General features: G+C 41.8%; 1 pseudogene; it reads right to left on the bottom strand.

Annotated features, from left to right (window-relative positions):
- Window positions 1-21,221: 21,221 nt before the first annotated feature.
- On the bottom strand, window positions 21,222-21,893 carry LOC143544064 (zinc finger protein ZAT7 pseudogene; annotated as a pseudogene).
- Window positions 21,894-23,614: the final 1,721 nt, after the last annotated feature.

Raw genomic sequence — 23,614 nt, forward strand, 5'->3', positions numbered from 1 at the left:
TGTCTTAACACATTTTTCATTAGGATTTTAATTTATTTTTCCAATTCGTTAACTCATTCTTCATAACGTATTTAGTCTGATTTGCTATCTGATTCGTTACCGAACTTAGCTAGTAGCGAACTTAACATCAGCGAACTTGACCAGTAGCGAGGTTATATATTAGCGAACTTAACCAGCGAAGTTGTATATTAGCGAACTTAACCAGCGAAGTTTATACATCAGCGAACTTAACCTTTAAACGAACTTATCCAGCAGCGAACTTGATCAACAGCGAAGTTGATCAGTGAGCAAACTTGCTTGCAAGCGAACTTAAGCTTGCAGGCGAAGTTGTTCAGTTGCAGCTACGGCTCATCCCGAAAACCTCTATAATCATCTCAGTTTTATTGTTTAAGTCTTGGTTATGATTTTAACCAACCCGCGATCATTCCTTTGGTCATGTTTAATAAGGATTCGGCCCGAAACGCATAAAGGTTGGACCTTTAAGCTAAAACGTTCCAAACTAGATCTTAGGGCTTTCTTTTAATCGAGCCGCACAGGTTTATGGGTTCATTAGGTTCGTTTTATCATCAAGTTTAGAACTTTACGTTTCATTTACACCCGATCTATTCTCGTTCTAAGTTTTAAGGCTAAACGTTTATAAACACGTAAACTTTAAGGTAAAAGACATACCTTTACGTGCTCGTTGATCTTGGTTAGCTTGTTTAGGAACTCTAGATCTTGTATAAGACTCGAATAACAAAGATCTAATCACAACTAACGTTTGTTCACTCTCGGATCTTGCTTTTCTCTCTCCCTCGGCCGTATATGGTGTGGTGGTGTGTGTGTTTTTGAGTGTGTAGAGATTAGGATGGAAAGAAATGAGAGTTTAGGGTTTTAGGTTGGTTTATGGGGGTATTTATATCCCCTAAAGCCCATGGACCTAAGGCCCATTACCCTTTAATCCACCATTATTAATCCAAGTCTATGATCTTTCTTTATTTAATATTTATTAACTATTAACACACGATAACTAAATGCGACCGCCTTTATTTAATATTAGAATATTTTAGGATGTTACAGTTTTCCCGGAACAGGAGCTGGTGGGTTTGGGCTACCCAACGTTGTTTGTGATCGCGGGTGTATGATGTCACTTTTTGCCACTGGGCAAGGCCGGCCTTTAGGGAGGGCTGGGTGGTCGATAACCCCCAGCCCGACACCTTGTTAGGCCTGAATTTTTTTTTTAAAAAAAATTATATGTATTTTTATGAAAAACAAGATGTATATTTAATGTTTAAACTCAATTACATAACAACCAGTTTGGCGGCTTAGTGGCAAAGGGATATTACTCTCAACCAAGAGGTTGTGGTATCTAGTCTCATTTGAACATGTTCAAGCCAATTTTTATATAAACGTTTTTTACACAACCTAAATCATAACAATATATGCCCATTTAAAAATTAAATTGTGTAAAACCAACAAAATACTCATTTTACTTGAGGCTCAATTCACGTTCGGTCCAAAAAACATTTTGGCTTCTCGGAGCCGGGCCTACCATTGGGTTTAACCCGGTAGCTAGGCTTTATTCATTATAGGTGTGCATAGGTCGGTTTGGGGCGATTTTTAGCCAAACCCATAACCATAACCGATGTGTTAGTTAATGGATAACCATAACCATAATAGACTCATTACGGCGGTTTGGTTAATAGGTTTTGTAGGTTATAGTGAGTCGGTTATGGGTCAGTTAACCGTAACCAAAACAATGTAATTAGGCCTAAAAGTTTGGTACCAATAATTATAAAAACGACATGACATAATCTGACAAAGTATATAATCCATAATATTAAAAAAAGAAGGAAAATTGGATTTTAATAATCCAAACTTAATGCAGTTGACTGATAATAATCCAAACTTTGAAAATAATTGTCACTGATCCCAACTTTCACACTATTTGTTTTCATTGGACCTCCGTTAAAAAAAACGTAACGACGTTAAGTTTTTTCCAAATTTCAAAATGATATTTTAGGGCTTTTGATCGGAATGAGGATACAAGTCGATTGATTTAAAACTTGCCATCAAACGGTGGTCCAAACGACTAAAGGATGCTTCAGTTATGATGTTTAAACTTTTAATTATCAAAAATCAAACTGTTTAAAGCGTCATTTCGAGTTAAAGTTTTACATTTGTCGATTCATATTCTCATTCCGATCAAAAGCCCTAAAATGTTAATATGAAATTTGAAAAAAACTTATCGTTAAAAATTTTTTAACGGAGGTCCATCAAAAACAAATAGTGTGAAATTTGGGACCAGTGACAGCTACTTTTAAAGTTGAGATTATTATCGGCTAACTGGACTAAGTTGGGATTATTAAAATCCAATTTTCCAAAAGAGAATGACGTTATATAATCCAACAATAAATTTCAATTTAGTTTGATAACAAACGTTGAACCAAAAACATCAAAATGTATAATTCAACAACATGTTTGGTGGAAGTTAATCCCAAACATATTGTTGATTAAATAAATGGTCGGTTCAGTTATAGCGGTTTTGAAATTATCTTTAACCAAAACCAAAACATACTATGTCGGCTATGGTTCAGCTTAACGGTTATGGTGATTAAGTTGTTCACCCCTATTATTCGTTGATCGTGAAAAGATTAACCTCAAATTAAACAACTAACAAAGCCTATACTAACAACTTAATGATTTGAATTGTGATTTGATCTTATTTTCCTTGTATAAGTATATCTGAAGAAACACTAAGTGACCCCGGGCAGATTATGGGTAATCTGGGGGCTAGGTAATGTTTCCCACGAAGGTAGGTCCAGCAGAGTAAGTTGTACTTCAGGGAACCTGCAAAACAGACACCGTAAGCTCGTCACTGAGAAGGGGGGGGGGGGTTCCTCCTTGTGACCACCCTCCGGCGTGAGAATCAGTCTATATTGCTCTTTGAATATAAAAGTATATGAATACTATTAGAGCAGTTATCAAGTAAGTTATACGAGATAGTAGATGATCTTACCATTCCAAGATATTAGAGTATTTATAGCCGAAGGTAGGTTTTCTAGAAGGTACAGCCGGCTGAATAGTATTCCTGTTCAACCAACAGTGGATTACGCACAGGCCATACTGGTTGGTGGGTAGGTTACAGCCAACAGTAATAAAGTCGGCTGCACTATTCCACCAACCTTCGGTGGTAGATAGTAGATGATCTTACCATTCCAAGATATTAGAGTATTTATAGCCGAAGGTAGGTTTTCTAGAAGGTACAGCCGGCTGAATAGTATTCCTGTTCAACCAACAGTGGATTACGCACAGGCCATACTGGTTGGTGGGTAGGTTACAGCCAACAGTAACCTACCCACCAACCAGATAGTAGATGATCTTACCATTCCAAGATATTAGAGTATTTATAGCCGAAGGTAGGTTTTCTAGAAGGTACAGCCGGCTGAATAGTATTCCTGTTCAACCAACAGTGGATTACGCACAGGCCATACTGGTTGGTGGGTAGGTTACAGCCAACAGTAATAAAGTCGGCTGCACTATTCCACCAACTGTAGACTATGCACGTCCCACTGACTGTGGATTGTACGCAGGCCATGCTGGTTGGTGAATAGGTTACGGCCAACAGTAATACTATTCCACCAACTGTAGGCTGCGCATGCTCCACAGTGAGGGTTGGTGAGTAGGCAGCGGCTAATAGTGACAAACAGTACTAGAGGGTGCTCCTCCTCGCACTGTTGTCGGTGAGCTGTCACCCTGTGATTGGCTCATGGGCTGTTCTGGTCGGATCGTCTGTCCTATCCATACCTTGGTAGGTATGGTACAAAAGATCTTTCAGAATCAGACTGGCTCATTTGGGCGGGATTGTTCCCGCCTTGCTCATGCCTTCACGTGACTGCTGAAGTAGCTAGTGTCTTGTACGTGTAGCCCTGCTGTCTGCGGGTAGCCTTCCCTGATGGCTTGTATCCGCAACTGCGGGAACAGGCGGGGTACTTCACCATTGGGAGGCTTTCCCTGCGTGTACAGGTTGCGTACTGCGCGTAAGATTCTATGAGCATGGTGGGTCCTGCGGGAGCAGATGGCCTTTGCGCAGACGTCCATGTTCAAGGTGAGTCTTGCGGGACCAACTGGTCTCTGCTGGGACCTACCTCTTCAAGTCCCCCCAGTCCAATGTTCTTCTCATGCGTGTTTAATAAAGTGAGGTGAACTTTTGGACTTAAGCAAAGGGTTTTGAAAAGGGTTTTGTAAGGTTTTCCATGGGAAGTCCTTGTCACTTGCAGAAATGCCCGAGTTTCCTGCTTGGTCTTTGGGTATGATGCGGGTAGGTCTGTAACCTCCTCGCAAGTCAGGAGCATTGAGTCCCAGTTGTGTGGATTCTCCATGAGGTTTTGGTAGTTTTGAACATAGTGATCAATTATGTTAAAACCACCAATTCCATCCTGGCGCTTCAAACAACGTAGTTCTCAACGTTCCCGCTATGCGGGGATGTTATTTCCGTTTCCGCAAGCATTGCCCAGAAGATCCTTCCTGGTTTCAATTCCCAGCGGAGCGCTAAGTATGTGAAGGGTTTTGCCTTAACACTGTACCAGCGCTCGTCTTACGGTTACTTTACTTCCAAGGTATTCCTAGCGTCAATTCCCTGTAGGTGCTAGGTACGTGAAGGGTTTTGCCTTTACACTGTATCCGCGCCTGTCTTATAGTTACTTGGTTGCCGAGGAATATTTGGCTTCAATTCCCTGCGGGTGCTAGGTACGTGAAGGGTTTTGCCTTTACACTGTACCCGCATCCGTCTAACGGTTACTTGTTTACCAAGGTTTACTTGGCTTCAATTTCCTGCGGGTGCTAGGTATGTGAAGGGTTTTGCCTTTACACTGTACCCGCATCCGTCTAACGGTTACTTGTTTGCCAAGGGGTAAGGGGTATTTTCCCGCTTACTTTTTAATATTTTTTAAATTTTGAATTTTGAAATTCGAAGAGTTGGAAAGATAAGAACAGTCCAAACCTCTGAAACGTCGTGCGACGGTTTCTTCTGACTGTGTCAGGACGTGCAGGAAGTTATGGTGACGTGACAGAACATGGTCATTCCAGTCGCTTTTTCAGGCGCGTGGGCGTGATTTTTCGGGCGCGTGGCCGCGAAATTACTGGCACACGTCCTTTCAACAGCTGTTGACAGCCTGCTTTTTGCCACGTGTCATAGTTTCATTGCACCTTTGATTTCTCTCTCCTCCGCATTAAATTCACCGCATTAATTGCGATTACTATATAAAGGGGGAGAGTTATTTGTAATTCACACTTTCACCTTTCTTCTTCTTCTCACGTAATTTCCGGCGAATTTTTCTGTTCAGTAAAGCATTACTCTGAAATCTTTTTCTTTTTTCCACCATGTCTTCTCATGATACTGATGATCAGAAGACTGCTGGCGAATGCCAGTGTTCTCTTCCTGTCGATCTGTACCAGTATATCGTCAGGAAGTTCATGCTCGAGTCTCTCGAGCCTGAGTTTCCTGAACCCCACCATACTGTGTACGATGCCCCTAGTGGCAAGATCGGGGTTTATGCTGCATTCTTTGTCTACGGAAACCTTAGGTTTCCGTTGACAAAGTTTGTGTACCGTGTCCTGGAGAGGCACGGTGTGCACCTGACAGAGGTGCACCCCATGGCCATTGCCAAGGTCCGGCACTTTGAGTGGGTGTGCCGGATACTGGGCCTTGAGCCCCTCGTTGACCGTCTGATGACCTTCTACACTTGGAGGTGCATCCAGGGGTGGTATACTCTTACAACCCGTATCAAGGGTTTAAAGATTTGTACCACCGAGCGGAGTCTTCGCTCATGGAGAAGAGAGTTCTTCTTCATATCCGCTCGCGCCGTCCCCATCGCCATGAAGTTCAAGAATGGCCAGGCGCTTCCGAACCTTCCCGCCCTCAACTACGAGGAGGCGGAATGGTTTTCGAAGATATCCCGGGTCCAGTCCCCGGTTTTCCGTTTTCCGGAGTCGGCGATGGTGATGCTGGGGATGAGCCGGGTGTGGAAGGCGGCGAATGCGGATAAGGTTCCGATCGTCCTTGAATATGGTTCGAACTCTGTCCCTTATGGTACGTCTTGTTTCATTTTGCTGACTTCGATTTTTACTAACTTGCTTGTTGATTTCAGAGGGGAACGATCTTCAGTCGCTCCTGAACCCGCGGGAGGAAGATGGTCCCGCGCGGATGGGTACTCGTGCTCTGGACGAGAACGAGTTGCCCATCTTAGAGCAGACCGCGGGTCGGTTCGTGGAGGTTTACCCGCCAGGCCAAGAGATCCTGAGCCACCGACGGCCAGGTAAGCCTATCTTCTACCCTGAACCTCTCAATGCTGTGCCTGCTGCTGGAGTTCATGACATTTCTTCTTCTGAGGAATCCGCAGAAGGTCCTCCACTGGTGCGGAAGAAAAAGGCTGCCGTCGGGAAGGGCAAGGAGAAGGTGGCCTCTACGGCCGACCCGGTAGTCTTATCTGACTCGGAGTCAGATAATGCAGAGGTGGCGGGGAAGCCCGGTGGTGAGGAGACCACCGCTCCGGAGGCTGCAGGTGTTACCTCCGGGGAGGCAGCGACGACGACGGTTACCGGTGTCAAGAGGCCGGCTCCATCGGGTTCGCCCCCGCTCGTCCGTGCGTTCAAGCTCAAGAAACCCCGTGAGTACCCCCATAATTCTTGTCTAGATTTGTTTCAAATAAATTTTTCTAACACTTTTGCTTGTGCAGGTGTGGATGTTGACGCATTCCAGGGTGGAGTTGGAGCAAGTATTCCCCCGCCAATGACGGTAGGCTCGGTCAGCCTTCCCGAGGCATCGACCCAGGCGTCTACGCCTGCTTCCGCTGGTTCCAGCCTTCCTGAGGCTGTTCCAGCTGAGAAGGTGTCTCCGCCGGCCGTGAGTGCAATTTTTACAGCATCTTTCACGGAGCCGGCGGTTACTGTTACTGAGGAGGTGGCGCCAACCATGGCTACCACAGCGGCTGCGACTATACCTGCGCCACCGGCACCGACGGCCGGACCATCAGGTATGCGCCAGGCTTCCCGCCGATCTATGCCACCTTCCCGTCTGCCTGACCTGTTGGATGGATTTCCTTTAGGTTCAGGTTCAGGTGATGGGTTTGGCGGCTATCGGCCTGTTATTGACCCTACAGGTACGTAGGGTTCTTTTTCCTTTACATATTTTTATCATCTTTTCCTAACTGCCTTTGTTTCTTTTGCAGTGTCGGATTCCAATGAAGTGTATGTTCCAAGATGGAACATACGCCGAGGAACAACCCTTCGCACCCCTGTGGAGTGCGTGGACTGGGCTCGCCACGCCGCTCCTCATGGTGCGTTGGGGGAAGCCATGGCTAGCTACCAAGAGGGTAGGCTAACCAATGAGCTTCGGGTTCTCCAGGCCCGAACGCAGCCCCGCGTCGAGCTGCTTTGTCGTGAAAACGACAAGTTAAAAGCAGCTCGCGCCAAAGATATATCTGAAGCGCGGGCTCTTCGGGAGGAGAACCGGCAGTTGGCCGCTGCCGCAGCCGAGAAGGAGAAGGCATTCAAGGCCCTCGAGGTTGAAGTCCAGGCGCGACTTGAGGCCCGCTCCAAGGCTGCTCAAGCTGTGAATGAACAGCTTCGGCTGGCCAAGGAGACTGCGCGAAACTCAACTGAGAGGGCTGCCAAGGCTGAAGCTGTTGCTGAGCCACTTCGCGAAGAGAATGAGCAGCTTAAATGCAAATTAAAGGCTCTTCAGCATGCTCATGACGCCTTGGCAATGGAAGATGCCAAGAAGCTGCAGGAGATCCTTGACCAGAGGGGGGTGCTTGACCGTACTGAAAGGAAACTCAAAAGCGTCGAAGAAGCTGCCGCCAAGGAAGTTCAACTTGCCAACCTTGATAAAAGCGGAGCCGAACGTGCTTGTAAAGAAAGTCAAGCTACCCTCCAATGGTTGCTTCGAGAAGCGTTGCCTCAGGTATCTTTATCTTTTTCTTTACGCTTTTCGTTCGTAATTAGAAAATGTTCTAACTTGTATTCTTTTGTAGGTTGTGCGTCAGGTCCTCTCAGAGACCTCTTATGACGATGCGATGAGCGCAGCCCTCAACGCTTCTCATGAGGATGGGCAGAAGACTGGCTTCCTGCTTGGTCTAGGGTTCGCTGAGAGAGGCTTTCCGCCCTCCAACTTCCCTTTATTCAATGTTAATACTGAAGCTGCTTATGACCATGCTGTGAACCAGTACGCTGCCTTCCCGCATCCAGTGGTGGAGAAGGTGAATGAAGTTGCTGCTGCTGATGATGGGCTAAACATCCTTAAGGCTTTCCTTGGGCAGCCGCGCTCTGACGGTGCTGGTCCAAGCGGAGGTGGCCCTGAAGCCTGATCCTGAAGATCCCTTCCCACTGCTAGGATAGACTTAGCTTTGTATAGATTTCTTTTAGGCGGGTAGTTACCCGGCCACTGTTGTAATATATCATTGAAATATACGATTGTTATTCCTTTCACTGGATTCTTTGCTTTATAAACTTATGACTTGCATACTTAGTTTGAATTAGCAATTTTCCAAGTGTTTAGAATAGGAACCTTTGAACGTGGTTGATGATGGGTTAAAGTTTTGCCTCCTCCTTCGTGATTGTGCGGGTAAAACCGTCACTTGCACTTGGTAGGATGGCTAATCTTTACCCTCTATCTGACCTGCGTGTAGGTTTTCCTTTTCGAAATTTCTAAGGCATTAAGTTAAACCTTTGAACGTGGTTGATAATGGACTAAAGTTTTCGCTTCCTCTTTCGTGATTGTGCGGGTGTAACCGTCACTTGCACTTAGTAGGATGGCTTTAACTTTAGACCTATATCTGACCTGCGTGTAGGTTTTTCTTATCCTTTTTTAAGTGTTCATAAGTTAACCTTTTAACGTGGTAGATGGTAAGTTAAGTTTGGCTTCCTTGTATGTGATTGTGCGGGTAAGACCGTCGTTTGCACTTACAAGGATGGCTAAACTTTACCTACATCTGACCTGCGTGTAGGTTTTCCTTAGAACTTTTTTTTTTTTTTTTTTTTTTTTTTTTTCAAAATTTTGGCGTTGTGTTTATGCGGGTATTGCCGCCTTCCACACGCAACTACTTCTTCCCGTAAGGGAAGTTCATAGGTTACAAGCTATCAATGCATCATGAAAGGAGAATCATTTCCATTAGAAGTGGCTCTAGGCCTTTTCTTTACAAGTTGGAATTGATCTACATATAACATTTGCGTAATTGAGCTCCATTCCATGTTCTAGGGATGGGAGTGCCATCGAGCCTTTCGAGCCGGTACGCGCCCTTTCCCAGAACTTCTTTGATAATGTATGGCCCTTCCCAAATCGGGGCCAACTTTCCTGGGCGTTGTTGGTTCGAAGCCTCGTTGTTACGCAGTATGTAGTCTCCTTCGTTGAAGTTGCAGAGTTTTACCCGCGTGTTGTAGTATTTTTGCATTTGTCGTTTGTAGTTTTCTTCACGCACGGCGGCTAAGTCTCTGCGCTCTTCGGTTAGCATAAGGTCTAACCGTCTTTCCGCATCATTGTCTTCTGGTTGGATTAAGACCCTTGGTGAGGGTAAACCGATTTCGACTGGGATCATGGCTTCAGTGCCATAAGTGAGACTGAACGGGGTTTCTCCCGTACTGGTCTTCTTCAGCGTTCTGTTTGCCCAAAGGACGTGTGGAAGCTCGTCCACCCAACCGGATCTATGTTCCAAGAGTCTTTTCTTTATGCCTTCGACGATGCTCTTATTTGCTCTTTCCACCTCACCGTTACCTTGCGGGTGTGCCACTGAGGTAAAGGTGTGGGTGATTTGAAGTTCTTTCAGCCACTGCTGTAGCTTCTTGTCAGCAAAGTTGGTGCCATTGTCGCTTACCAAATTCTGTGGAAGTCCAAAACGACAAATAATAAATTCCCAAATAAATTTTTTGATATGCTTTGCGGTTGTTTGGGCTAAAGGTTTCGCTTCTATCCATTTGGTGAAGTAGTCAATGGCTACCACTAGGAACTGAACATTCCCAGCTGCTGTTGGGAATGGGCCTGTCACGTCGATGGCCCACTTCTGAAATGGCCACGAGGAAGTGACAGGAACAAGTTCATTTTTCGGGCGATGCGTGTTGGGTGCGTAAAGCTGGCAAGATCTGCATTTTCTGATGTATGCCAACGCGTCCATATGCATCCCCGGCCAAAAGTATCCCGCGTTGTTTAGCTTGGCTACCACAGCGCGGGGGCCTGCGTGTACTCCACAGATGCCTTCGTGAACCTCCCTTAAGAGGTAGTCAGCATCTTGGTTGTCCACGCATCTTAACAATGGGCCAAGAAAGTTACGTCTGTAAAGGGTGTCATTGACCAGCTGATAATTCAGTGCTTTACAGCGTAGTTTTCTTGCCTGTGACTTCGACTCTGGTAACGTTCCTGCTTCAAGGTATTTTATTATTGGGGTCATCCATGTTTCTGTACCGGTTTGGATGACACAAATTTCCTTGTGCGGGACTGATGGTGTTTCGAGGAGTTCCACGCGGATGTCCTTTCCCAAGTGGGTGAAGGCCAGTGATGCAAGCTTGCTTAACGCATCCGCAGATTTGTTTTCGCTGCGCTTGACGTGTATCACTTTACAATCATTAAAATCGCGCATGATGGCTTTGGCTTGGGCAAGGTACAGGGCCATTGTGTCGTTCACAGCCGTGTACGTCCCGTTTATTTGGTTTGCCACTAGCATGGAATCTACGTGGGCTTCCAAATTTTTTACACCCATCTTTCGCGCAATCCTCAATCCGGCCAGGAATGCTTCATATTCAGCTTCGTTATTCGTACTTGGAAAATCCAGCCGAATAGCATAAGTATATTCCTGGCCTGCCGGATTTGTTAATTTTAACCCTGCGCCTGATCCCTCGTTACTAGCTGCTCCATCAGTGTAGAGTCGCCAGACTTCGTCGATTTCGTGTGCTGGGGAGGGTTGAACCTCCTCCTGGCACTCTTTCTCCCGTGAAGCGGGGACTTCTGCAATAAAATCAGCCAGGACCTGACCTTTAATGGCTGGTCTCGGCTTGTATTGAATCGCATATTCTCCCAATTCAATTGCCCATTTGGCTAGACGTCCCGATAACTCGGGTTTGCCTAGAACATTTGAGAGTTTGAAGTTGGTGAGAATAGTGATTGGGTGACCCTGGAAATATCGTCTCAACCTGCGTGAAGCGTGTATAAGTGCCAAGACCAGTTTTTCCAGGGTAGAGTACCGGGTTTCCGCGTCTGCCAGCACGCGGCTAACATAATAGATTGGCATCTGGATGCCTTTTCGTTCTACGAGCATGACTGCCCCGGTTGCTCTATCTGTTGCGGAGAGGTATAGGATTAACTCCTCCCCCGCTTGTGGTGCTGTGAGTGTTGGGAGTTCGATCAGGCGTGATCGAATCTCCTGAAAAGCTGCTTCCGCTTCTGGTGTCCAGCGGAAGTGCGTTTTCTTTAAACAATTTCTTAGCGTTGACACAAAAGGGAACGACCTATCCGCATGGTTTGCCAAAAAGCGGTTAAGCGCGACTAGTCGTCCATTAAGTGTTTGAGCCTGTTTTATGGTGGTAGGTGATTCCATTTTGACAATGGCTTCGACCTTTTCAGGGTTCGCTCTGAAGCCATCTTTAGTAATAATGACCCCTAAGAACTTCCCTTCTTCCACCCCAAATGAACACTTGCTCGGGTTGAGCTTCATGTTTATCTTTCTGAGCGTGTTGAAAGTTTCCTCAATGTCTTTCAACATCGTCTCTGGCTCGGGGCTTTTGATGACCAAATCATCCATATAGACTTCCAAGTTTCTCCCAATTTGGGCGTGAAACTCTTTGTCCATTAGTCGTTGGTACGTGGACCCCGCGTTCTTAAGTCCGAACGGCATCATTTTATAACAAAATGTGCCATCGGGCGTCCGAAAGGCGGTTTTGTCCTGGTCATCCACAGCCATGTGGACTTGATGGTACCCCTTATACGCATCCAAGAAGCATTTAAGGCGAAATGGTGCCACCGAATCCACCTTGAGATCAATTTCTGGCAACGGATAACAATCTTTGGGGCATGCTTTATTCAAATCTTTGAAATCTATGCACATGCGCCATTGTTTGTTATTCTTCGGTACCATTACGGGATTTGCAACCCATGTTTGATATTTGCTAACGCGCACGATGCCCGCATCAAGGAGTTCCTTGACTTGGGTTCTGCACGCGTTGGTTTGCTCGGGCCCCATTACTCTGCGCTTTTGTACGATCGGCGTAACGGCCGGATCGCATTTGAGCTTATGCTCTGCCTTTCCCCGGGGTACACCAGTCATGTCGGCTGGTGTCCACGCGAAGATGTCTGCGTTTCGCTGCAGTAAGCGCTTGAGTAAGGTGCGTGTTGGGTCAACAATTGTCGGGCCAATGGTAACGGCCTGATCGGGATATTTCCCATTGAATGCCCACTGTTCAGGTTCAGTGATGGTTTGTTTGGCCATCTTCGGTTTGGGTTTAGAGGAGACAGATGCGATGCATACCTGGGGAATGCCCGTGATCATCGCTACGCCTTCAGTTGTTGGCCATCCCATCATGCCGTGGACTGAGGATACCACGGCGTTGAATCTTGCCATCCCGTCTCTCCCGAATAGGATGTCATACGTATGATGTGGTTTTTTCATCACAACAAAATCCACATCCTCCGTGCGTGAATAATTCCCATCAGTGAGAGTGACGGGGAAAGATAGGATGCCCAAGGGAGTGTTCATGCTGCCGTCAAACCCTTCCATTGAAGCGTAGACCGTCTCCAGGCGTTCCTTGTCTTCATCATCGAGCTTGTCGAAGAACTGCCTGTACATCACTGTCGACGATGCGCCATTGTCAACGAGGGTGCGGGAGGTGATGTAGTGCCCCAGCTGGCTTTTAATGACAATGGGGCCTTCTTTGTTTGGGCCTCCCGGCACTCGCGGGAAGCGCACTTCTGCTTCCTTCCATGCGCATGGTTCGGTCATTGGTCTCTTTCTTCCTCTGACCTTACCATGGACCATGTTGATGCTAATGTCGACGGGCTTCCGTCCGTTACCCCTGTACCTGTTGTCGTTCCTTCCTCCCTTCTTGATAGATGCCACGAGGTGTGCGAGCCTCCCATCCTTGACGAATGTCTCGACGATGTCCCTCAAGGATGTGCACTCCTCAGTGCTATGGCCCTTTGTCCCATGGAAGTCACAAGACTTGCTTTGATCCGCATTGGGTTTCTGTCGGATCACCGGGGCTTTTGGCCAAGGCAGTTTTTCCGTGGCAAATATCTCCGTGACGCTCTTGGTGAGTGGCGTCCAACGGTTTTTCCGGTTCAAAGGGTGCGTTTTGTCCCTTCCGCCAACCAGAGGGCGAGAGCTTGAGGGGGCGTCAAAGTTTATCCTTGACTGCCAAATACCTTGCCGCCTCTTTTTGTTTAGCCGGGCGGTTCTCACATTGTTCTCCCTTGTCCTCTGCGTGTAGAGGTTTGTATTCTGGGGGAGATCTCTTCCCAGCTGTTTCTCTGTTTCGGCAAAGCGCTTGGCTGCCGTCATTATGGCATCCCACGTGGATGGCATGCCGTCTTTACCCGTCAGAGTGCGGATGAGTTCTGGGTATTCGGCGCCCTGAATGAAAGCGGCGCGAACGAGGTCTTCACTGATGTTGCCCAGACTCACCTTCTTGGAGTTGAAGCGGGTGATGAAGTCCAGTAAGGATTCATCCTCTTCTCTGACACAGTTGAGGATCGTCCACTGCTCCTCAGTGTGCTTCCTCTGTTGACTAAACTGTTGACTGAACTTGTTCTGGAAGTCTGCCCAGTCATAAATGTGGTGGACCGGTAAACGGTCGAACCATGCTCTGGCTGCTCCTACCAGAGTCATCTGGAACATGTAGCACCACGTGGGTTCCGTCCAGTTACTGACGGTTGCCCCCGCAATGAACCTGTTCAGATGGTCATCTGGGTCGGATAGACCATCGTATGTGCCAATGTTGGACATTTGTTTGGCACTCCTCGGGGCGATTGCCTCTGCAATGTCCCTTGCAAATTTTGACCTTCCTGCGTTTGTAGCAGTAGGTCTAAAGGCCTTGGAGAAGTCACGCTCGCTTTTTTCCGTGACTGGTTGGAATGCTTCCCCAAAATTCCTTTTTGGCTGGGGATCCGTTTCCTTACGCTTCCCTTTCGCCCTATGGCGAGGGTTCGCGTCGGTGTCGGAGTCTTCCCCCTCGCCGTCTGAGTACTCGTACTCACTACTCATGTTGAGGTGCTGGCGAGTACTACCGAATTCCTCAGCTTGTTGGACTGAACGCAAGCGTTCGTCCAACTCAGCCTGAAATTCTCTTTGACGTGCCTCGGCCCATGCCTTCACTTGATCAAGTGTTTGGCGAGGGGCTCGAGTTCGTTTTTCCAGCTGGGCATCAGTGAATCCCAGTGGAATATTTACTCCACTTGCCCCTACATGAGTGACTGGGGTAGTGTTCGTAAAATGTATTTCACTTGCCCCAGCTTGGGTGGCTGGGGTAGTGTTTGTAAACATTGTGTTGCCGGTGTTTACCCCAGTGGCTGGGGTTGTGGTTACCGGAATTTCTCTAGTCATCTTGGAAGTTTTGAAAAACTGGAGAAAGATGTAGTTCTAGCTTTATGCACGGATGGCGCCAATGAAGAAACACTAAGTGACCCCGGGCAGATTATGGGTAATCTGGGGGCTAGGTAATGTTTCCCACGAAGGTAGGTCCAGCAGAGTAAGTTGTACTTCAGGGAACCTGCAAAACAGACACCGTAAGCTCGTCACTGAGAAGGGGGGGGGGGTTCCTCCTTGTGACCACCCTCCGGCGTGAGAATCAGTCTATATTGCTCTTTGAATATAAAAGTATATGAATACTATTAGAGCAGTTATCAAGTAAGTTATACGAGATAGTAGATGATCTTACCATTCCAAGATATTAGAGTATTTATAGCCGAAGGTAGGTTTTCTAGAAGGTACAGCCGGCTGAATAGTATTCCTGTTCAACCAACAGTGGATTACGCACAGGCCATACTGGTTGGTGGGTAGGTTACAGCCAACAGTAATAAAGTCGGCTGCACTATTCCACCAACTGTAGACTATGCACGTCCCACTGACTGTGGATTGTACGCAGGCCATGCTGGTTGGTGAATAGGTTACGGCCAACAGTAATACTATTCCACCAACTGTAGGCTGCGCATGCTCCACAGTGAGGGTTGGTGAGTAGGCAGCGGCTAATAGTGACAAACAGTACTAGAGGGTGCTCCTCCTCGCACTGTTGTCGGTGAGCTGTCACCCTGTGATTGGCTCATGGGCTGTTCTGGTCGGATCGTCTGTCCTATCCATACCTTGGTAGGTATGGTACAAAAGATCTTTCAGAATCAGACTGGCTCATTTGGGCGGGATTGTTCCCGCCTTGCTCATGCCTTCACGTGACTGCTGAAGTAGCTAGTGTCTTGTACGTGTAGCCCTGCTGTCTGCGGGTAGCCTTCCCTGATGGCTTGTATCCGCAACTGCGGGAACAGGCGGGGTACTTCACCATTGGGAGGCTTTCCCTGCGTGTACAGGTTGCGTACTGCGCGTAAGATTCTATGAGCATGGTGGGTCCTGCGGGAGCAGATGGCCTTTGCGCAGACGTCCATGTTCAAGGTGAGTCTTGCGGGACCAACTGGTCTCTGCTGGGACCTACCTCTTCAATATCTGAAAGATTGTTACAAAAAGTGTGTGTGAAAGGTATAGAAATAGACGAAAACGCGTGAGACCATAAATTCATAAGTGACGAGGTAAATGTTTAGAATTTGTGTTTGGTCTTTGTTTAAAGATTCTAGAAAGTTCCTAAACATTAACGTCCGCGAAAAGAGTCAAAATGTTTTGGGCAGTCCACGTCACTGCTCCAGGTTCCTAGAATACACTTCTTTTGTTCTTTGCTTTGCCTTTTACATACATTTCGTCATTAGCTTTTATGGAAATTTTATAATGAGATATTTTATTTAGTGCATAAAAATTACTTATTCTTGAATTATTATTAATATTTATGGAGATTTTGTTTGATATGATGTTTTACTTTTCTAGATTTTTATATACAGTCTTTTGTGTGATTAATAAATTTAGACCATCAGCGATAAGATGATGGTCTTTTGACAAAAACAAAATCTTTAAAACATCCGGGTTGGGATGATAGAGGTGTTAGGTTAAAATATTATAAACAACAATGATAAAAAGAAGTTCACTTTAAAAAAAACAAATTTTTATCATCGTAAATTCGTAATAGCTCTATTTCAGACATTTAAATAATTTAAGGATTTATTTTATACATTAAAGGAAATCAAACATTGACTTTTTAAAGGGGCGCTTGGTTTAAATGCTAAAGTCTTTTTTTTTTCTTTATTGTATAAATTTAAATACAATAAAAGATATTGATTTGTTATAAGAATTAGAATTAATGATGCATTCAGATGACGAAATATGGAAATAATCTTTTGTTTGTACGTTAAAGAAGTTGGAATATGTTGAGAAATTTTGAGATTGAACAACTTGGATAATCTTAGAGTCATTTGCACTTTCATATTGAAATTTTTTTATGGTTCTTTAAATATCTCAATCGAGTAAAACTAATATGGGATCAAGAACGAGTATGTGAATTTTGAGAGCAAAATTTTGAACCACTTAATTGACCAAATGATCGGTGAAAGATATTTTTGAAGATTAGAGTTTGGTAATTGCGAGTTACCACTTTTAATTTTTACTAAATTTTAAAATCCGTCCATATTTTGTCTCCGGGAGAGACTGCATTGGTGGCCATGAAAGAGGTGGTGGTAGTGGCTAGGGCCGGAAGATTCCATTCAATATGATTTTATTGTTTTACAACTTGAAAGGCATGTTAATACTTTTAATTAAAAGAACATTAGGGGATCATTTAAATTCTAGTTTCATTCATTTCCATCTAAGCATGCTGAATTCACATTGCAATTTCAAACAAACCAAGCTTCCAACTAAACAACCACCTAATCTTTCATGATAACTTGTAGGACCTCAACTAATCATTCCTTCTCATATATTTGGTTTTAAAAGACTTGTTTCTACTAATACCAGTATACCACAACCACATAGATGGTTGTTATTTTTTATACGTGGTATAATATTTTGAAAGAAAAATAAAATTTTATAACTAAGTATAAATTGAAATGATATATCTCTACTTCAATAACTTATTTCTATTTTTTACTTAAATAAATTATTATAGAAAAGTTATCTTAGAATATAATCTGTACCACAAATACCTTAAATTCAAGATCATATAGCTAAAAATATAAGAAGTAATATGATTATTTTAAAATGATTACAAATTAAAAATATAAAAAGTAATGTATTTATTTCTTGATATATTTTAATTATATAATAATCTTAGTCATCGGGCATATAATGTATACAAACAAATTATACTAAAATCAGGTGTGAAAAAGGAAGAGTGCACTTAGATACCTTGGGGACTATTTTAATTTTTATCTAGAAAATGATAGAACTAAAGTTATCATATTATAATCAAATGACTAATTAATTAAGCAGCCCCTTGATATGTGCAGGTGCAAATTGGCTTTTATTAATAACTTGGCTTGGTCTGGTAACAAAAATATATGACTTTCAACAAAAATAGTTGTGAGTTCTATTCTGATACATGAAAAAAAAAATAGTTGTTCAAAAGATAAAAATAATCACTTTGCTCCCATTTCAACTAAGCAACTAGCTAGGGTAACAAAATTTAAATATTTGATGACAAATAATTAGTTATTTAAATTATATGTTATAAAAATATAACCCAAATTCATCATTGGGTGGTGGTTCATTGGCAAAGACAAATTCTTTAAATCACTCGGTTTGAGAGGAGAGGTATTGGGTACAAGTCCTAGAAACGACAATGATTAAAAGAAATTCATCGTTTAAAAATGACAAGGAAACCAGCGGCTAGACAAGATTAGTGTCTGAATATTTAACTGTGGTCAATTTAACTAGATGACACTTATTGATTATTTATCATCACAAAATTAATTTAAACAAATTATAAGTACGTAGCCATCGCCCATCACCATTTAATATTTACAAACAAATCATGCTATATGAAAAGGGAAGAGTGTACGTAAATACCTTGGTAACCAGAAAAATAAAATAAAGTTTTCAAATTAATATATTAATCAAAGTGATTAATTTAGCAGCCTCATATTAACCTACAAATTTGACTTTTATATTTATTTTCTAGGCTCACAATTTGCAAGCTAACTTCTGCCCACTTTGCCTCCATTTCCACTAGCTAGTTGAGTAAATAAATTTGATGACAGTTTATTTGTTATCATTAATATTAATTAATATTAGATGTTATGATGTATGAAACTATATGTTATAACTTTTTCAACCAGATCCATCGTTAGAAAACTGGACAGGATGGAAACCAGCGGCTAGACAAGATTAGTGTCTGAATATTGAACTTCAAGAAGGTCAGATAGATGACAATTCTCGATTATTTATCATCACAAAATTCAGATAATATATTAAATGTTTATAAGTATCAGATGAAGAATTTTAATTCAACAATATATATGCGAGTGTAAAAACGTTTATGCTGTTCTCGTATAGATACTCAAAATTGGTTATGTTAAACACCCATATATAAACGTAGTTACAATTACTCCGTAGTTTAAATGTTATAAATAACATCGTCATTTAATGGTTTGAAGTGGAGAAAATCCTTCTCTTCTAGTTTTCCTTATAGACGGATTTAGATCGAGAAAGTAAAATAAGATTTTGTCTTAACCAATTTTACGCTTTCACTTAGGGGCTGTTTGTTTTAGGTCTGAATGGCATCATTCAGAGGCAAAAGTCTGATTCGGATAGATTCGGAGTGTTTGTTTTGTAAGAAGTTCTCATCTGAACTGCTGAATAGGGCTCTTAATGGTTCAGACTTTGAGGGAAGCTGAATGAAAAAGAGGACCCTAGCTTTTATCCCCAACCCTAACAATGCATTCCTTCTACAGCTCTTACCACATTCTGATTTCTGGCAACTCATTCACCCTAATAAGGAATAACCACAGCCTCTCACCGTCGCCTATCACCACCGGTCTCGTGCATTCATCGGAGAATTTGAGTCATTGTAGTTTCGACCGCTCACAAAAATAGGACCTGTAATATGATATGTATCTTCTGTTGTGATGGTTTTTAGATCTACTGTTGTAATAATCAAATATGGATTGAGTTATATTCTCCAATTATTATCTGGATTCATAATAGTCAAGCACTATGTCAGTTTTGTGGTTTATAGTTATCGATTACTCAAGTGGTTAGAAGATTAATATAATGTTGATTCTTGAGCATCTCAGTCATCGCCAGATTAAATCGATGGCGACAATGATTTGTAGTGTTGTGGGGACGAGTAAATGGTACCTGGTAACGTAACGAAATGGGTACTCATGTTACATGTTCGGTACATATTTTTTGAGGTTTTGGTATCGGTACGGTGCCGGCATTTTACTAATTTTTTGCTTCCGGTACCGAGCTCATCACTAGAGTGTTGTAATTCAATATCTATCATTTCAATGCGTGTGGTTCTTGTTAGTTTGTAGAATTAACGGGCCTTGAATATGTATTTAATAATCAAAACGGGATCTTGATTTAAAGTACATATTGTTATTAATTTGCAGGTCCGAAGGTTCGGCTAGAATGCAAGGGCATGGCGCAAAAAACTCATGTACATTGTTAAAGGAACCATTGATGCTACATCAAGGTGAACGAAAGTCTTTCAAGTCTCAACTGTGATGGTTTTAGGGAAAATGGTGGTTAGTATGTGGAGGCTTCAAGTTTCACGTCTCAACTGTGACTACTTAAGTATGCTCAAAAATTGAAAACACATCGTCTTATGTTCATTATTTTTATTGATTATTGATTTATTTTGTTGGTCGATTGTATATATCTACAACAATCTACATTAAAGTTTATATTAGGAGACGGTGTTTGTTTCTCTTGTATTATATGGATCGACCTTTTGGTATACATTGCACAATAATGCATTTGATTTGTGTTTGGTCTTAATTTTTTGGCAAAATGCATGAAAACTTTATATAAGTTGTCATTGTACGTAATAAACTTTTAGGCATAAGTTTTGTAATGATATACAAGTGGAGAAAATGATGGTCAGTTGGTTCACGACATTGAATAGTTCAGAGAGGTAAAATTGTCATTCTGTACAATCATTCAGATGTTTAACCAAACAACACTTAATGATTCAGCACTTACCAATTCAGAGTCTCTTAATCATTCAGACCTCTTACTGGTTCAACACTTAATGATTCAGTACTTGTCAAACAGCCCCTATAAAGAATATCTTAAATGGTATAGTTGCAACATTGTAACTTTTAATTTCTTTTTCCTGGGAACATTTCAAATTTTTAAATTTTTTCTTTTCTTTCTAACTTTGAGAAACGAAATTACAACATATCTATGTTTCACTTCGTTTTCTTTTCTAGTTTTCTTTCCTTAATTTCATTTATTAAAATTAGAACATATTTAACGTTACATATACAGTACCACATGTGCAGGACCCAAAGGGCGTCTAGGGTTGCATTCGAAAACATTATATTGTAATTAATGTAACATAGAAAATATAAATTCGTAGATTATTATAACAATTCATATATATGGGTTGTCTATATATGATAACAATTTATACATATGTGCTTCTCTAAAAAATATAACAATAACATAAGTTAGTCAGTACATTAATTATTCTCTTCTGCATTTGTCTACGGTTTAGAGCTACTTATTCATATTACAACTTGTAGTAATTTAATTGAGACCGCAACCAGCGATCGGAGCTCCAACAATTTAAAGTCTCGTGATAACGTTTAACTTAAACGAACTCGAACTTAGTTCAGCCTCATATGACTTGCTAAAACATCAACCATGGTATCTGACTTAACCTTAAATTTGAACTTGAAAATAATATATAATGAGTAAAAAAGATGCACCATAATTTGAACTTAAAAATAATATATCTGACACGTTCTTATTCATAAAATATATACTTGTAGTTGAATCCTTTATTATACGTGTATAAAGTTTTTAAGTTTAAAACAATTCAAACGGATAAAAACGTTACCTATATATTTTCCATTTTAGTTCTCAACTAATTATTTTCATAGAAAAAATGTTAAATCCACCATAACAAGATCATAATTAGTAAATTCTATAATAAAAAAAAAATAAACCAAATAATGTAACCAATATTAATTAATTATTTTGCTCCAATATACATCTCTTCAATTCGTCCATATGTACAGTCTAGTGATGACAATCAAAGCCATCAACTTATAACATAACTACATTCATAATATCTACTTTATATAGCAAGAGCCAAGTTAACCGTACTATTCCACACCTTCAAATCATTCTCATACGGTGTCAAGTTCAAATCCATAAACAAGCCTCTCTTCTCCGCCACCGGCTCAAGCCGAGCCGCCGCCACCAGCCGACCAGGCACTGGGTGGTCACGGTGACGTCGCATATGACCACCCAACGCCTGTCCAATCGCAAACTCCAACCCGCAAACCGAGCACTCATGTGTCTTCGGCTTAGGCGGCGTAATAACATTTTCAGCCGCGTCGGCTGACTTGAGCCGCTTGTGGCTAGCTCGGTGGCCCCCAAGTGCTTGAAATGACTTAAATATTTTATTACACGTCTTACAGTTAAAAACCCGGTCCTGTGTAGGCCCAGATTCCTCAACACGTGAAAGAAGCATCAAGCAGTTCGCCATCGCTAAGTTTTCGACCTCTCGATTGTCTACCCAAGATCTTTTGATCGTCATAATTTGTATCGAAATGGTGGATTTGGGTTTATGAAATGAATGTTGGTGGAATGGTTTATGTTGTTATTGTTGTTGTTTGGGACATGTATATATAGTTTCACACGTGAGTGGAAACTTATGTACTAGTCTACTTGATAACGTGTGATCAGTTGTGAGTTTATGACCGCGTACGCCGTACAAGATGAAGTAATTGCTTGAGCTAAGAAATAGAGGAAACTTCTAGGAAATTAAGATTCAAACTGAAAGAGTGTTCTTTTTATACATTCTTTTTAATATTTATTAAATGAAAGAGTGTTCTTTTATACATTCTTTTTAATATTTATTAAATTCTATGTTTTTGAATATTCATTATAGGTGTGCATGGGTCGGTTTGGGGCGATTTTTAGCCAAACCCATAACCATAACCGATGTGTCAGTTAATGGATAACCATAACCATAATACTCATTACGGCGGTTTGGTTAATAGGTTTTGTAGGTTATAGTGAGTCGGTTATGGGTCAGTTAACCGTAACCAAAACAATGTAATTAGGCCTTAAAGTTTGGTACCAATAATTATAAAAAACGACATGACATAATCTGACAAAGTATATAATCCATAATATTAAAAAAAGAAGGAAAATTGGATTTTAATAATCCAAACTTAATGCAGTTGACTGATAATAATCCAAACTTTGAAAATAATTGTCACTGATCCCAACTTTCACACTATTTGTTTTCATTGGACCTCCGTTAAAAAAAACGTAACGACGTTAAGTTTTTTCCAAATTTCAAAATGATATTTTAGGGCTTTTGATCGGAATGAGGATACAAGTCGATTGATTTAAAACTTGCCATCAAACGGTGGTCCAAACGACTAAAGGATGCTTCAGTTATGATGTTTAAACTTTTAATTATCAAAAATCAAACTGTTTAAAGCGTCATTTCGAGTTAAAGTTTTACATTTGTCGATTCATATTCTCATTCCGATCAAAAGCCCTAAAATGTTAATATGAAATTTGAAAAAAACTTATCGTTAAAAATTTTTTAACGGAGGTCCATCAAAAACAAATAGTGTGAAATTTGGGACCAGTGACAGCTACTTTTAAAGTTGAGATTATTATCGGCTAACTGGACTAAGTTGGGATTATTAAAATCCAATTTTCCAAAAGAGAATGACGTTATATAATCCAACAATAAATTTCAATTTAGTTTGATAACAAACGTTGAACCAAAAACATCAAAATGTATAATTCAACAACATGTTTGGTGGAAGTTAATCCCAAACATATTGTTGATTAAATAAATGGTCGGTTCAGTTATAGCGGTTTTGAAATTATCTTTAACCAAAACCAAAACATACTATGTCGGCTATGGTTCAGCTTAACGGTTATGGTGATTAAGTTGTTCACCCCTATTATTCGTTGATCGTGAAAAGATTAACCTCAAATTAAACAACTAACAAAGCCTATACTAACAACTTAATGATTTGAATTGTGATTTGATCTTATTTTCCTTGTATAAGTATATCTGAAAGATTGTTACAAAAAGTGTGTGTGAAAGGTATAGAAATAGACGAAAACGCGTGAGACCATAAATTCATAAGTGACGAGGTAAATGTTTAGAATTTGTGTTTGGTCTTTGTTTAAAGATTCTAGAAAGTTCCTAAACATTAACGTCCGCGAAAAGAGTCAAAATGTTTTGGGCAGTCCACGTCACTGCTCCAGGTTCCTAGAATACACTTCTTTTGTTCTTTGCTTTGCCTTTTACATACATTTCGTCATTAGCTTTTATGGAAATTTTATAATGAGATATTTTATTTAGT

The sequence above is a fragment of the Bidens hawaiensis genome, unplaced genomic scaffold (assembly GCF_021521415.1).
Source record: "Bidens hawaiensis isolate Kalapana, Puna unplaced genomic scaffold, B.hawaiensis_p1.1 tig00013426_1, whole genome shotgun sequence".
Taxonomy (NCBI): Eukaryota; Viridiplantae; Streptophyta; class Magnoliopsida; order Asterales; family Asteraceae; genus Bidens; species Bidens hawaiensis.